We start from the raw sequence: 17,966 nt of genomic DNA, 5'->3' as shown, positions 1-17,966 counted from the left end.
TAGGCTGATCAAAGCACACATGTCATGCTTCTTTTAGAAATGTCACATGGCATATTTTGGTCTGCTTCATGCCAATATGCCAAAATGGCAGGGAAGATTTAAAAGTTCACTGTGAAAATATATAGAGTGCATTATAAAAATTCTTACAAAATTCCACTAAAGCCTGTGTCATATGCTGTTTAATAGACACTATTTTTCAGTTCACTTCAGTGATTATATTGTTTGGGGCTATGAATTAAATTAAGGCAGGCATAATATTATTCAAAAGCCTAGGGGGATAAAACTGGAAAGCAAATATGTTTCAAATGTTTCAAATTAAAAAAAAAAGAAAGAAAGAAAGAAAGAAACCATTTTCTCACTGTGTCCAGAGGGGTTGGGGGGAGAGAGAGAGGAGGAAAAAAAAAAGAAAGAAAGAAAGAAATAGAACTGGGAGGACTGAACACTCCTAAGAGATTCTAGGTTTTGTTCTGTCCTAAATTAGCTGTGTGACCAAGATCAAGTTATTTAAACTGCTACATCACACTCATCATTTGTAAAATTTGAGGACTTTATTGTACTAAATTATCTCTAAATTTCCTTATATATCTGTCATCCTGTGATTCTACAGTAGAATTTTAAAACTTCATAAATTTCTATATTATAGTGATATTGTGATAGGATTCAAGATCTTAAGAACCTTCCCCTTAGGTGGGATAAATTGGCATCTGGTTACTAAGACTGTGAAAATGGTACCTTAGGGTAATTAGTTTGGGAGGTGTACAAAGAAGATGAGTGACTAAGACACAGGATGAAGTTAAGATAAGTCAGAAAAATAAATTTTACCTACCCAGAATGAAATTAAGAGAGTACTGAATGGGTCTGTTAAAGTAGTCATTTATTTTTATATAAGCAATATTACAATATCCTCACATATACTCATACATATAATTACTGTTCAGGATATTTAAAGTAATTGTAAAGCAACAATAAAATGTAATGCATGCAAAAAGTCATTAGATGGATTTTTAGTTGTAAATTGTCATGGGAAAGATGACTAAAATATTAAGTAAATATGAACAAGGAAAATATCTTTAAAGCTGAATGACCAACATGTACTTAGGGATTTTAATTTAGGTAATTTACATGAACATATTAAAATGTAATACACAGAAATTATGAAGCTCATTGTGTTGTTGCCCTGTGAGTGTGTATTCATACTTGTATGAAAGATTTACCTTTTAATCATATTGCTTTTTCGTTCTCTATTTTTAGACTCCTGTGGTGTCATCAAATTTTACAAGCTCCTTTTCAAATTATAATTATTCTAATGTATTTGTAGTACATTAGAAATATAAATACTCTAAAGATAATAACAGTGTATGCCTTGTTAATTTCTCTTTTTGCATCAATTTTAAGAAGGTTTGCTGTGAATTAGGAACGTGCTTATTTTGAAAAGCCACTATTCACTACTTTTTGCTAAATAATTTTCACTCTTAATTTTGGGGGATCAAAATAAAGCAAGGCCAGGGAAAAAAATCAGAACCACAAATGACCAAGCCTTCCTTAATTAAAAAGAGTCATAAAATTATAATATAAGCACAAAATGTATCTATCTTAGAGATTTCAACTCTCTTGCAATGTGAGCTTCCAATATGATTGTGCTTTCTCCTGATACATTATATGCACATAGTGTTTTTAAAGCATGAAACCTACACTTAACAATTAGTTCTTAGGAAAAAATAATTCCTGAAAATTAACATATGCTCTTGGTTTTTACTTTTTAATATCAATTCCAAATGCCAGATATGCAGTGTTTTGCAACATTACTTGAATATTTGACACTTGAAAATATATTTTTATTCCCTGACTTCTACTATTGTTTTTCTTCCTTCCCCTTACTTCTTTCTAAGCTTTACTGTCTTATGACCTTTTCTCTCTACCTATCTTTTATTTTAACATTCTATTAATAAAATGTTTCTTAGTGATCTGTCTGTTGTATTATAGGATATTTAAATAAAGAATTGTATTACTGAATGGAGTGTTGATACAATGTGTTTATATCTACGCATCTTAGCTAATGCAGAATTTTCATCTTTTTTTTTTTTAAAGATTTTATTTATTTATTTGAGACAGAGAGAATGAGAGAGAGAGAGCACATGAGGGGGGGAGGGTTAGAGGCAGAAGCAGGCTCCCTGCCGAGCAGGGAGCCCGATGCGGGACTCGACCCAGGGACTCCAGGATCATGACCTGAGCCGAAGGCAGTCGCTTAACCAACTGAGCCACCCAGGCGCCCCAGAATTTTCATCTTAAATGCCCTTTATGTGAATGTGGGGGGACATGCACTGAAGAGGATTTTCAAATATATATTCTTTAAAATATGTACATAAGCTTTAAGATATAAGAATCAAAACCTCAATTCTAATATATAAAGTTACAGACTGAAGAACACTATTGGGTTAAACACACACACACACACACACATTTTTGACCTAAGTGGTATTTGCAATCAACTACATGCTTTCATGAGATTATGTTAGCTTAATTTTTAAGAATTTCAGTATATGTTGCAAATTCAGATATTTATTTTTTGTCTCCATTGTCTATTATAGTGCAGGCACTGTGTTGGTTTCACATAAGAGATTGTTACATTTATGATGAGTAGTATGAAAGTTGGTTCTTTTCTTATTAGTATTTAACACACAGGAAAACACACTAAGACTATTTTTATAATTTTTAATCATGAGCTTACCATCAAAATGGTACATTTCATAAAGGGTTGAGGTCACTTTTCAGAAATACCATGCTAAAACTTGGATATAACTCTTTATTCTATAACTCAAATTCTCACATCAACGCACATATGAACTCTTTAATTCCCACTATGTAAATGGGATTTTCCAGTTCCACAAGAATCTTGGCAAATATATAATATGAACAAAATTTATAGGTTCAAAAAATTGGTCGATGTTAATCTGTATTGAGGTACTATTAAAGAGAGGAAGAATAGAACGTTTTTCAAGAAATGCTGCTTAACTCGAAAGCTAAAATCTACAACATTTAATAGAACAATCTAGGTTGGATTTTAAGGACTAGATTTGTTCATTATCATCAGTAATCTGGCGCTTACTATCATCAATAATTATCATTAATAACTTAGGTCAAATCAAATTCTGAATTTGAATTCAGAATTAAGTACTTATGGGCCATTCGAAGGACCACTGTAGACTACAATTAATGGTATGTACTATGTCTGTCAAGTGTAGAAAGACCTGTAAACCTAATATTTTTCTTATGATAAACATGGATCCTTAACTTGATAAGTTTTATGTTCTATATTGAAGGGGAAAAAATAAAGCTGCCTTTTTACATAAGCATATCAAGGTAAATGAAAAATAATAGATTTACTAGATTCATGTTTATGTTATCTAGTTTTCCAGTTTTCATGTACTTTTATATTCCTCATCTAATAGCTCTTTTTAGACATACTCTCTCCGACTTCCAAGTGATACCACTATGAATTTCCCCCAGAGCTATATTTTGCCTTTCTTGTTTTGGCTTGATAAGGAATATTTTTTCTGTCCTAGTCTGAAAACAATGGGAATAACTTTTGTATAAGAACTGTCATCTACCAATATGTCCATGCACAGAATTCTCAGGCTCATAAGGATGGGGCCAAAATATGTTGTTCCATAAAAGGGAGGACCAGTGGGGCGCCTGGGTGGCTCAGTTGGTTAAGCGACTGCCTTCGGCTCAGGTCATGATCCTGGAGTCCCTGGATCGAGTCCCGCATCGGGCTCCCTGCTCGGCAGGGAGTCTGCTTCTCCTTCTGACCCTCCTCCCTCTCATGCTCTCTGTATCTCATTCTCTCTGTCTCAAATAAATAAATAAAATCTTAAAAAAATATCTAGATGTAGAGAACTATAATTAAAATACTTTCCATTAATCGACTCAATGCACACTTGGCTAATAGCTATGTCATAGAAAATAATAGAAATTGTAGTAAAATCTGAAAAATCCAAATGTATCAGCTAATTCATCTGAGCAAATGCTTTACAACTCAACCTAATCTTCTTTGATTAAATTAACCTGAGACTTATAGTTGCACACTATAATGCCGGCTGCATTTATTGAAATGAGAAGTCATTAATCTAAGTGGATCAGATGTATCACTGCCTTCACTGTAGTTTTAAAAGCAATTCTGGAATAGTTTCCTTTTCTTTCCTCTATTATTTTAATAATCAGGGTTTGGGGCAGGTAATTTGGAATTTGGTCATCTTAAAACTCTAGGATCTAAAAATATTGTACCATTTTACAAGTGTAATGAAAACTGAACTATGAAAACAAAGCATAAGGAGCACTGATTCTCAAATACATGATTTTAATTCTTTGAGTTTCTGTGTTTAAGAGATCTCTTAGGGCATCTATTGGCCAATGTTAGTATTACATATGAGAAAGAGAGTAAAGCAGTGTGAACCCTAGAGTTCTGTGTTGCGAAACAATGAATCAAATGCATGCTGATAAAGAATTTATGATGGAAATGTTCAATGTTTATTGTTGGATTTAAAGTGTCATGCAAATACATGAAAACTAATATGGCATGGGAGTTAGACTTATAAAACTTTTACAACAAACTATTTGCATTTCACCATTTTCAAAATTTATAATTGTCTCTTAGAATCTGTATGTTACTGGATTAGCTTCCTTCAGTACTTTATTTAAACTTCTGAATATTTTAGGAGTGTCCAAATAATTATCTTTTCAAATTTCAAAAGGAGAACACACAGCAACATACGTTCTATTGTTCTTTGAGAGCGGATTGTACAAAGATAGTGAGAATATGGCTATAAGTCTCCAGTTCAGAAAGATTATAATTTACTGTTAGGAAATATACTGTTAGGAGTGTAGATAATGTATATATTTGGCCAGATGGAGAAGTAATTTTACCCAAACAGCTACTTCCTAGACATTAGGCACAACAATGAGAAATAATGGAAAAGGATCTAGATCTTAAGGTCTAGCATCTGTTGTGTATGTGTGTGTAGTATGTAACTATATTATGTATTAAATAGTATGTAAATTAATAATGCCCTAACTAAAATTATAAGATATAATTAAGATAGAAATCAAAAATATTAGAATCATATATAAAATATCACAGGTAAAAATCAGGAAAATTCCACATGTAAAAAGTGATGAATCCTGAAAGAGAAGTAAAGAGTTTGGTGAAATGAACAATTACTCCTGATTTTACTTGTTCTTTTTAGACTTCCCGATATATAAGATCCTTCCAGAGCATATGAGCCAAAGCAGCTGTCTTAGTTCGTTCCCAAGAATGGTACTAGCATTGTCTGGGAGGAAATATGCTAGGGACCAAACGGAGAGGTATATATACGTTACTTTTCTTGAAGTCTCATTCTATTAATGTCTATTTCTGTTGTTTATTAATATTATATGGAAATTATTTGAATTTAAACAAACAACACTGTCAAAAAAGAAACTTGAAAACAGTCTATGTAACAGATTAGGATTTTACAATATACTTCTTTTGTATTGATTAATGCTGCTCACTGCATAATCCCAACTTCCCTCCTGTGAATGTGTCTGAATCACATTTTGTGGTCTCCAATGGTTGAATGGAGCCATGTGCCCACTTCTGTACAAAGGATTATGAGTAGAAATGACACGTATCACTTCTGGGCCGAGAATTTAGCAAGATCCAGCATAGCTCCCTTTTCTCTGTCAAAGAAATTGGCAATATCTGAGATAAGTGACTGCTCAGTTAGCCTGGATTCCTAAGGGACAACTATGAACTGAGAAGCGTTTGCTGACTGAAATGGTTGATTTTATGTGTCGGCTTAACCGGGGTAAGGGATGCCCCAATAGTTGGTAAAACATTATTTCTCTCTCTCTCTCTCTCTCTCTGTGTGTGTGTGTGTGTGTGTAGGTGTTTCCAGAAGAGATTAGCATTTGAATTGGTAGAATCAGCAAAGATCTCCCTTACCTACGTGCAAGGGCATCACCCAATTTACTGACGGCATCAATAGAACAAAAAGAAGAAGGAAGGGCAAATTCACTCTCTGCTTGAGCTGAGATATCCATCTTCTGCCCATCCTGCTTTCGAACTCAGACCAGGACTTACACCATTGCCCTCCCCACAACATTCCAATTCTCAGACTTCTGCACTCAACCTAAATTATACCAGGAGCTTTCCTGGCTCTTTACCTTGCAGATAGCAGATCATGAGATTTCTTAATCTCCATAATTGTGTGATCCAATTCCTATAATAAGTTATCTATCGCTCTATCTATTGATTTATTGATTTATTTATCTATCTAAATCTTATTGGTTCCGTTTCTTGGAGAACCCTGATTAATATACACGGATCCATGATGAGCATGAAACATGAGGAAGAAATAAACCTTGGTTATTTTAGGCCACTAAGATTTGAAATGTGTTTTAGGTCTCTGAGATTTGAGGTTTCTTAGTCTGTTACCGCACATAACTAGCTTAAACTAATTAATAAATAACAGCAGTTGAGTGGATTTTGAAATAGTTATATATACATCAATCCCTCCCCCAACACCTTAGTTACACATTAGCTGACATCTCTAGCTTCCTACATGAATAATGTCACTGATCTCCTCAGTGACATTTATTCCCTAAGTTTCATATTTATCTGGAATTAAATAGAATAAATCTCATCCTCTTTCTGTCTATCCTAAAATAAGTTTAGATTAAGTGAGCAAAATAAAGTAACCCTATATTGACCTGAACCAAGTTTCTATCATTCTGACCTAGATACATTATTCTAGAGCTAATTATTTGGCCTCTATTCTAGACATTGGAATGGTTCACAATCTTTCAGTTAAGGATTTCATTTCCACCTACCAACTTTTATCCAAAATAAGAAACAAGCCTCTTCTTTAGTGGTAATTTCCAAGTATCCTTTCAATTATCAATTCAACAAACAGAGATCAGTTTTCTACTCTGAAATAAAAATGCTGGGAGTTAGAGATACAAAAAATAACATATAGTACCATAAACAAGATCCATCCAAGCCATTACACTACAATGTGACAAGTATTAAAATCAGGTAATGTGCCTAGAATCATCCCAGTCCAGTGTGAGTCTTACAGATATTTCTATGAGGGACTAAAGTTCTTCCTTTAAAACTCATTCAGAAGGACTGGTTGGTATTGTATGTGGATATTGCTCCCAGATATATAGATTTCAAAGTATTGCCTGCCTATGTTCTCTATTTCCATATTCTACCCATCTGACTCAGCAATAGCTAATTAAATGCATATTATCCTATACCATCTACCTAAAATTGATGGTGAATGACTTGACCAAATGACTCAATCACAGCATTTAAGTATCCTTGCTTTTTGCAGCTAGTGAGCTGATCTAGTTTTGTCAAGTACCCCTGTTTCCCTCCCAGACTCAAACTAGTACTAATCTTAAATGGTTATGATGAAAACTAACTACTTCATAATGTACAAGGAATTTCATCTAGAGTGCTAAGAAAATTTATGGGGAAGAAAACTAGCATTAAATCAGAAAATACTTTGTATCAAACATTGCTAAGACCTTTAAATTTGTTATTTCTTTTATAACTCTCTATGGCACTCTGAGTTTGTTATTATAATCACCAATTTACAATTGACTGCAGAGAAGTAAATTAATTTGTCCATTATTGAAGATCAAGTTAGTGAAACACACCAGAATTAATCCAAGTATAATTCAGAAAATCTTTCCACTTTACCACCATAGTATATCTCCAAAACCCTCAGTGTTTCAAAATTGTTTTGCTGAGGTATGATAAAAAGAGTTAGGGGACAGCACTTACATTTGGAGAAACAAGGGATTGCTTCACAGGTGAGAAAAAGGTGTTCCAGGAAGAGAGGGAAAGGGCAAAAGAAGAGAGGGAGCGTGAAAAAAATGGGGCTGGTTGTTTTATGGTTTATAAGATAATCTAGTCTAGAAAAGCCTGGGTACATAAGGGTCATGGAAGAGAATCAAATGAAACAAGAAGAGCTTGTTTTTAAAAGTTGTATCCAATTATTATTTCTCTTTCTCCTCTTCCACTTAATTCTCCAAGTACTGCCATCTTTAAAGTGTCTGCTCCATATAGTCCTTGGAAATTGCTCTGGTCAGGACCAAAACAATCCTGTTTTCAATCTCAAGGATATTTTTTCCTGCCCTGAGCTTTCAGAACCATTCAACTCTGTTGACCACTCCTGCGTTGAACCATAGTCTTTATTTGGCTTCTGTGACACTGCATGCTCTTGTTTTAAACTAGCTGGCTGATTATTTTCAGTTTTGCCTTTTTTTTTTTTTTTTGCTTTCCTTCTCATGTCCTATCCTTTATTTTTCCTTCTCTGTAACTCCCTCCCTCCTTCTCCCCTTGTTTTGTCCTTATGACTCCTCCTCTTCTGCCATTCTGAAATGTCATTTCTCAGGGATCAAATCCTACTCTTTTTAATTATTCTACATATCCTCTGGGAATTTTCCACTCCTTCCATAATCCTCTACATTCTGTTGACCTGATTCAGGGCTCAGAGTCATATGCCTTACTAAGCATCTGCAATTAAATACTCAGGTAACTAAAACACAACCTGTTCCAAATCCAATTCATTTATCTCACTGAAAATCTTCTCTTTTTATGATCCTTTTCTTATTGAACGGTACCTTCGTTCATCAGCTTCAAAACCTCAAAACCTCAAAACCTTTTGAGTTCTTTGTATCCCAACTTAGATGTCACTTTCTTCAGGAAGAATTCCTAATTCCACTCTTGACAGTCTTTATTTTATTTTTTTCTTTTCTGCAGTCTTCAACAGGCATCCCAACATGATGGTCAACTGCATCTTTAATTTCCTCAAAATTACAGTTTTTATTACATTACATGTAATTACATATTTAAGCATGTATCCTGTTTTGTATGCAAACTCCATGAAAGATTTCATTATGGGATTTCTAATTTTAGCCCATACCTTGCTCATAGTATAGAATCAATACTTAATATGCTTAATTCTGTAAGCCCAGGAATTTGAGAGTTTCCAAATTCCTAAATGGTGACCTTTAATAGGGGAGTAACAATGTGCACACTGAGAGTGGGCTAGAAGGGGAAGGATAAAATAACAGCCTGATTAAGACTGCATAGAGGGAAAAAAAAAAAAAGACTGCAAAGAGTGGAATTAGGAATTCTTCATGAAGAAAGTGACATCTAAGTTAGGATACAAGGAGCTCAAAAGTTAAGCAACCAGGTTTTGAGCTTTAACTCTGATGAATGGGGTGCCATTCAGTAAGAAAACGATCATAAAAAGAGAAGATTTCAGTGAGGTAGATGAATTCGATTTGGGACGGGTTGTGTTTTAGATACCTGTGAATTACTTAATTGCAGATGTTTAGTAAAGCATATGACTCTGAGCCCTGAATCATGTAGCTCAAGTAAAAAGATAATAGTTATCATAAAGATAATAAGAGAGATGACCAAAAAAAAAATGATAATCATGTGTAAACTAAGAACAAGTCAGGGAAAATAGCAATCACCCAGTGAAGTTTCTAAAGAACTGTACAGACTTTATGCAATTTAATTTCAACAAGGTATTAATAAAGCCTCACATGATAATTTTCTGTGAAAAATCAAGAGTTAATGTATTGAAGAAGAAGAAAAAATAAAATAGAACCACCAGACCAATAACAACAACAAAAAAATCTTCGGAGTTACTATTGTCTACTAAATTAAGTAAAAACTCCTGGTTTTGCCTTAATACCTCAATTAAAATCATATTAAAATCGGACAGCACAAGTTTCACTGAACTTTGTAAGTTTATTTCGTCACTGGTACACACTTTAGTCCCACCTACCTTCATCTATATTAGATATCATCTATCATCACCCCGTTGTCTGGTTGCCTAACTGATCTTACTCTGTTATCTCCTTTAAAATATATTTTACACATATTAAATATAACAATGTATTTTCTACAGTTATTTTTTAAAATATATATGTCACAATATGTCACTTCTTTGCTTAAACTAAATTACTAAGCATTGTTCATAGGTCCTTCCACCATTGGCACTCATATCTTTGATGTCAGACTTTACCCCTGCCCTTATCTTCATCGAGTTCCAATCACTGTAGCAATCTTGGTCTTTGAACATGTGAAGCTTATATCCATTTTAGTATCTCCATACTTGATGCTTCCACTTCCCAAATTCTGTTCTCCCAGATTTCCCTAAGGCTGAGACCTTAACATTTAACTTCATGGAGTGGCCTTTTTCTGCCTACTAATACTCTACACTACCAACTTTTAACAATTTTACTGCTACTTGTTCTTCATAGGATATATTAACGTTTGAAAATAGATCATTAATTCATTCATTTACTTATTCCTCAACATTATGTTTTCTTCTGCTTGAATGTTAGCTAATTGAGTGTAAAACCCAACTTGTTCATACCTCTATTCTGTGCTCAGAGAGCTGCCTTTAGTATAAATGCTCAATATATATTTATTGACTAAATGCATTAATGTATTTGACAACACATTCACTTACTACACCTTTTAAATTTTTCAAAATCTACCTATTCTTCAAGAGTATATTGAATGCTATTTCTTTCACAGAACTTTATCTTATTTGCAAACTGTTTGTGACACTTTCTTCCTTTAGACCATTCTGACTTTGTTCAGTTTTTTTGTTTGCTTGTTTTTGTTTCTTTTTAAATTCCTCTCTCCAATCACTAGATAGTGATTACCCTAGGGGGGAAAAACTAGGATTTATAAATTTTGATATCCATAAAAAACTAGGATTTATAAATTTGATATCAACAATGTGATGTGAATTTCTGGCTCACAATAAACACACCATCTATAAACATGTGTATTTACTTTTTCTGTGTTTGTTGTCTATCCTTAAACAAGAGTTTGGCCTTCTTTATTGCTCACATCTATATCTTCATGTCCTAGACACAAATTGGCAGGTGGGAAAAGTCCAATAAATAGTTGCTCAAAGAATAAAAGTCTGAACATTTTCCCACTGAATTGAACATTTCCTAAAATATTATTTTGCCTTTTCAATAAAAGTATTAGCATCATCATTTGGTAATTTATTGCAAGGATGTTATATTTTGTTATAGTAACTTATAATGTTTATCAATCAACATCTTAAGATCACTGGAATTTTAATTATGCTTAATTATTATCTAACAAATGCTTATTTAACATTCTTTGGGTAGTTTAGGAATTTAAAAAATGGTATGTTAGTTTCTAGGAACAGTGGATAGAAAATTTATCATCTGAAAGTAAGCAATACGCAGTTTGATTCTTAAGTTTCAAGTTCCTGACATTGTCTTAGCTGTCTTACCTTATTCTGCAAAGTATTTTATTGATTCTTAGTCTATACTTATCCTTGGTAAATGTAGGAAAGAAGGATATAAACCAGGATAATTCAAGTATATATGCTTCAAAATTAGACTGAAGTACAGAACTTTTAAACTAAACTCACATGGAAACCACTGACAAAAAAATACTTGTTAGTCTTACATGGATATATACTCAGTTACCCTTTACCACTATTTTGTTAATGACACAACTTATAAGATTCCAAAAAATTAAGAAAATATATGCCCTCGGGTGCCTGGGTGGCTCAGTTGGTTAAGCGACTGCCTTCGGCTCAGATCATGATCCTGGAGTCCCTGGATCGAGTCCCGCATCGGGCTCCCTGCTCAGCAGGGAGTCTGCTTCTCCCGCTGACCCTCCCCCCTCTCATGCTATCTCTATCTCATTCTCTCTCAAATAAATGAATAAAATCTTTAAAAAAAAAAAAGAAAGAAAATATATGCCCAAGTTTTCAGACTGATATACAAAACATCACTATTACATACAGGCTGTTTATATGCCCATTTCAAATAATTAAATAGTAATGCTTAGGTTGAGTGATATGCCAACCATGTAATCACTAGAGATTTATTGTTTGAATTTATTGTATTTGTCAAATGGTTTTGCTTAAAAGCAGTAGGGAAATTGGAAAACTTTAATTTCTTTCTATGTAGTATTCCTTCTTGTCACTTAAAAAAATGATAAGAACTGTATCTTGCTTAATGAAAGCAATAATCAACAGACAGTATTTGAGATATTTAAAAAATGTATAATCTAGTAATAGAAGAAAATGTGTGGCTAATAGAATAAATATTGTATTATAGGATTTAAATACTATATATAGATTACAGTTATTTTATCTAAAAATAAAGATCAAGCTAATGTAATTTTTATAAAAATAGAAATTTAGAACAAATACAATATAGGTGTTATACATGAAAACAACTGTACTTAAATTATCCTCAATGTGCATATCAATTAGGAATAGCAATATAATGTTACTAAATTGTTTCATAAAACCTTAGCCAAAAGAGTTCTTTATTATTATTTATTTTACAGAATGTGGCTTAAATTATTGAAAATAGTTCTATAGGGACATTTTATACTCAATAAATAAAAGAGTTCCATTAGCCAGTGAAATATAAGAAAAATTAAAAGCTATGAAGAAAAAGAAATAACACATTTTAAAATGAGTCTTGGAGATTAATATGTTCTATTTGCTATGTTTACTATTGAGCATAAAATACCAAGACAAACTAGTAAAGGAAATTTATGAAAGAGCATTAAAATAATCAGATGCCTTAGACTTAAGCAAGAATTCAGTGCACGCGTAATTCAATGCTTTGTTTGGTTATTTATTTATTTTTACTTCAAATCAGGCCCTATTACTGGTACACTGTTTTATACACTTACTAGGCAGGTGATAAGGTTCACTTAGCTATACAATGCATGTCCTAGAATAATCTTAGGTGACTTCACAGAGCTGCTTCCTCAGTTTAAGTTCACAGACAACCTGCCTTATTACCTATCTTTGTGTTCAATTAATAGTTCCAGCTCCCTTGTTTCATTATCATTTTAACATTGAATCAATCCTAATTAAGCCTGAGCTGGGGATTCTCAACATGTTCCACCTCATCTATTACAGAAGTTCATATTTTTTTCCTATAAATGTTAGTTATATTTGCTCCAACCTTAACATTTTTATAAAATACTTTGACAAAGACAGATGACTGGATAGCAATTCAACTTTAACCATGTTTCAAGTCTATTTCCAAATATGAAAGAGAATATTTTAGTTTGCTTCTAAGTTACATTTACAGTTATAGCAAGCTGAAAATACACATGAATTAGATTGACTCATTGTCCTACAAGTGAAGTTAAAATAAGGAAACTGTGGATTTTAGAGGAATAGTTTGATATGAAATGTAAAGGAGGGATTTTCTTATTTGATTTATTAGTCTAAGTTTTACTGAAATATATATATATTTTTGAGATTTTATTTATTTATTTGACAGAGAGAGAGAGCACAAGCAGGGGTAGTGGCAGGCAGAGGCAGAAGGAGAAGCAGGCTCCCCACAGAGCAGGGGGAGCCCGATGTGGGACTCGATCCCAGGACCTCGGGATCATGACCTGAGCTGAAGGCAGTCGCTTAACCAACTGAGCCACCCAGGCGTCCCTACTGAAATATATTTTGAGCATCTCTTTGGGTCAGGTGCTATAATAGCCACTAGAGATGAAGTAATGACAAAAGAAAAAAAAGATAGTACTCATCTTAGGAAGCTTATTTTATAGTAGGAGAGAAACTTAATCTAAAAATCCATATTGTTATAATATATTATGCTATAGTTATAAGAATTATGAAAAATAGTTGACATAAGCATAAAGAAAAGTGGATGATACATTTCAGATAGAATGTCCAAAGTAGCCTTCCTAATAAAATAAATATTTCAATCTTAGTATAGAGGAACAAAAGAGTCCTATAAATATTTGGAGGAAGTTTTCCATGTAGAAGGGATAGCAAGGACAAAAGATGCTAAGGAAAGCTAGTATGGCAGTATTGGATTAAGCTCAGAGAGGTAGGTGGGCCAGCCATGTAGAGCCTTGTGACCCATTATAATTATATTTAGTACTGATTTTTTAAAGATTTTATTTATTTATTTATTTGAGAGAGAGTGAGAGGGCACAAGTCGTGGGGAGGGGCAGAAAGAGAAGCAGACTCTCCACTGAGCAGGGAGCCCGATGTGGGGCTCGACCCCAGGATCCCAGGATCATGACCTGAGCTGACGGCAGACACTTAACTGACTGAGCCACCCAGCTTCCCCCTTGGTATTGATTTTGGTGGGAAGTCATTGAAAGGTTTTGGGAAGGGAAATTTGGTTAACATCTTAAAACAATTCTCTGATGGTTAAGTGAAGACTTGTCTTTAAGAGAACATAACTGCATACAGGGAAAACTATTAGAAGGCTGTTGCCATATTTCAGGTGAGAAGTGGCTATATGAAAAATACATCAATAGTACATTAAAAGGGACTGAGTGGGATTTATTCCTGGAATACAAGGAAGAGTCAACATATAAAAATCAACTAATGTAGTATACCTTATTAACAGAATAAAGGACAAAAATCATCCGATCATCCTAATTGATGTAAGAAATATATTTGACAAAATTCAACACCCTTTCATAATAAAAACTCTCCTGAAACTAGGAATAGAAGAAAACTGCAGCAGTGTAATAAAGGCCATATGTGAAAAGTTCATAGGCAACATCACACTCAATGGTTAAAGACTAAAAATTTTTCCTCAAAGATAAAGAACAAGGCAAAGATGCCCATTCTTGCCACTTTCATTTAACATAGTACTGGGAGTTCTAGCCAGAACAATTAGTCAAGAAAAGAAATAAAAAGCACCCAAATTGAAAAGGAAAAGTAAAAATATCTCCATTCACAAATGATATAATCTTATATGCAGAAAATCCTATATTCTATACACACAAACTCTTAGAACTAATAGATAAGCACAGCAAAGTTGCAGGATATAAAATCAATATGCAAAAACAAGCTGTGTTTCTACATACTAATAATAAATAATCTGAGAAGAAATTATGAAGAAAATTCATTTGCAATACCACCAAAAACAATAAAATACTTAGGAATAAATGTAACTAAGGAGGCAAAAGAATTGTGTAGTCAAAGCTACAAAAAACTGATGAAAGAAGTTAAAAGATATAAAAATAAATAAAATATATCCTATGTAAATTGGAGACTTAATTTTGTTAAGATGCCTCTACTACCCAAGAAGATCTATAGATTCAGTACAATCCCTATCAAAATCCCAATGGAATTTTTTTTGGAAGAAATAGAAAAAAATCCTAAAATTTATACAGAATTTCAAAGGACCCTGAATAACCAAATCAATCCTGAAAAAGAAGAACAAAGTTGGAGGCCTCACATATCCTTATTTCAAAACATATTACAAAGCTATAATAATCAAAACAAGGTGGTACTGGCATAAAGACAGACCATATAGACCAATGGAATGCCACAGAAAGCCCAGAAATAAACTCTCACACAAATCGTCAAATGATTATCAACAAGGGTTCTAAGATCACACATTGGAAAAGGACAGTCTCTTAAACAAACAGTGTTGAGAAAACAAGAAAACTGGATATCCACAAGCAAAATAAACAAATAAACAAACAAAAAAGAAAAGTTGGACCCTTATCTTATACCATATATAAAAATTAAATGGAAATGGATTAAAAACCTCAATGTGAGACCACAAAATCTCCTAGAAGAAAACATAAGGGAAAAACTTCATGACACTGGAGTTGGCAATGATTGATTGGATATGATATCAAAAACACAGACAACAAAAGTAAAAAGCAAATGAAAGTACATCAAACTTAAAAACTTCTACACATGAAAGAAAATAATCAACTGAATGAAAATATTTATAAAATGAGAGACAATATCTGAAAATCATGTATCTGAGAATGGCTTAATATCTGGGAGGTATAAAAAACTCCTACTGTTCAACAACAAAAAAACAAAACAACTCTATTAAAAATGGGCAAAGGATTTGAATAGATATTTCTCCAAGAAGATATTCAAATGGCCAACAAGCACATGAAAAGATGCTCAACATCATGAACCATCACAGAAATGAAAATACATACTATAATGAGATATCACATCACACCCGTTAGGACAGCCACTATCAAAAAAACAAATAAAAACAAAAACAAACCCAGAAAACAAGTGTTTGCAAGGATGTAAAAAAGTTGGGTCCCTTGTTCAGCCCTCGTGCACTGTCAGTAAGAATGTAAAATGAAACAGCTGCTCTGGAAAACAACTGAAGTCCCTCAACAAATTAAAAATGGAATCACCATATTATTTATCAATTCCACTTTCTGGTATATACCCAAAAGAACCGAAAGCAAGATATCTATGAGGTACTTAACATCCATGTTCACTGCAGTATTATTCACAATAATCAAGAAATAGAAGCAACTCAAATATCAATGAATTGATGGATTAAAAAAATGTGGTATAGACATAACATGGGAATGTTTTCAGCCTTAAAGAGAAGGAAGTCCTGTCATATGTTACATTTGTGGATGAACCTTGAGGACATTATGCTAAGTGAACCAAGCTAGTCACACAAAACAAACACAAGATGATTCCACTTCTGTGAGATATCCAAAGTAGTCAAACTTTAGAAACACAACGTAGGATGGTGGTTGCCAGTGTCCTGGATGATGTGGAAATGGGGACTTATTGTTCAATGGGTTTAGAGTTCCAGCTTTCCAATGAAAATGTTTTAGAGATCTGTCATACAACAATATGAAAATAGTTAACACTGCTAAACTGTACTAAGATGGTAATTTTTTGTTATATCTTTTACCCATAATTTTAAAAAATTCATTCTCAAATTTATCCCTATCTTAGGAGAGAAAACTATTATGTTAAAGAAAAAGGAATCCTCCTATACTGTGGGTGGGAATGTTAACTGGTACAACCACTATGGAAAAAAGTTTGGGGTTTCTCAGAAAAATAAAAAATAGTATTATCGGGGGAGGAGCAAGATGGTGGAGGAGTAGGAGACCTAAATTTCATCTAGTCCCAGGAATTCAGCTAGATAGGGATCAAACCATTCTGAACACCTACGAACTCAACAGGAGATCGAAGAAAAGAATAGCAGCAACTCTCTGAACAGAAAAGCGACCACTTTCTGGAAGGTAGGATGTGCGGAGAAGTGAAACCGAGGCGATATTTAGGAGGATAGACGGCGGGGGAGGGGGCCCCTGTCAGCCGCTTCTGGCAAGTGATAGGGCAGTGGAGCACAAAATCGGAACTTTTAGAAGTCTGCTCCGCTGAGGGACATCACTCTAGTGGCTAAGGGGGGGTGGTGGAAACTTCACTGGGACAGTGTGGTCTCAGGACCCTCGGGGTCACAGAAAGACCGGGGGTGCCTGAGTGCGGCAGAGCTCCCAGGGATCGGAGAGGGGAAGCCGGCTGCAGAGATGGAGCTGAGGCGCGGGCTCTCAGCTCGAGGTTGCCATAAACCATGATCTGTGGCACAGTCGGGCCCTGCTCCTCCAGCAGGGACCCAACAAGCAGCAGATCCGGGGAGACTCCCCTTCCTCCCCTGGGAGGAGTGGCGCGGGAGTGCACCACAGGGATCTGCTGGGTTTGGAGACTCCGCATGGGGTCGGGTGCCAGAGATAGAAGCGCTCAATCACAGGCCGTGTGAGCGCGGAGTGTGGCTGGAGACTGGGGAGACGGGAGTGACTGACTGCTTTCTCTGGGGACTCACTGAGGAGTGGGGCCCCAAGTTCTCGGCTCCTCTGGGGTGAAGATTGGAAGGCTGCCATTTTCACTCTCAGCCTCCAAAGCTGTACGGAAAGCTTGCAGGGAACAAAAGCTCCCGGGAGCAAATCCAAGCAGATTACTTAGCCCGGACCGGCAAGGGCAGGGCAATTCCACCTCCGGCAAAGACATTTGGGAACCACGGCAACAGGCCCCTCTCCCAGAAGAGCAGCAAGAACAGCCAGCCAAGACCAAGTTTACCCATAAATGAGAACAGCAGAACTCCAGCACTAGGGGAAT

The sequence above is a fragment of the Leptonychotes weddellii genome, chromosome 2 (assembly GCF_054177405.1).
Source record: "Leptonychotes weddellii isolate Sample4059 chromosome 2, ASM5417740v2, whole genome shotgun sequence".
Taxonomy (NCBI): Eukaryota; Metazoa; Chordata; class Mammalia; order Carnivora; family Phocidae; genus Leptonychotes; species Leptonychotes weddellii.
This window is presented reverse-complemented; position numbering follows the sequence as displayed.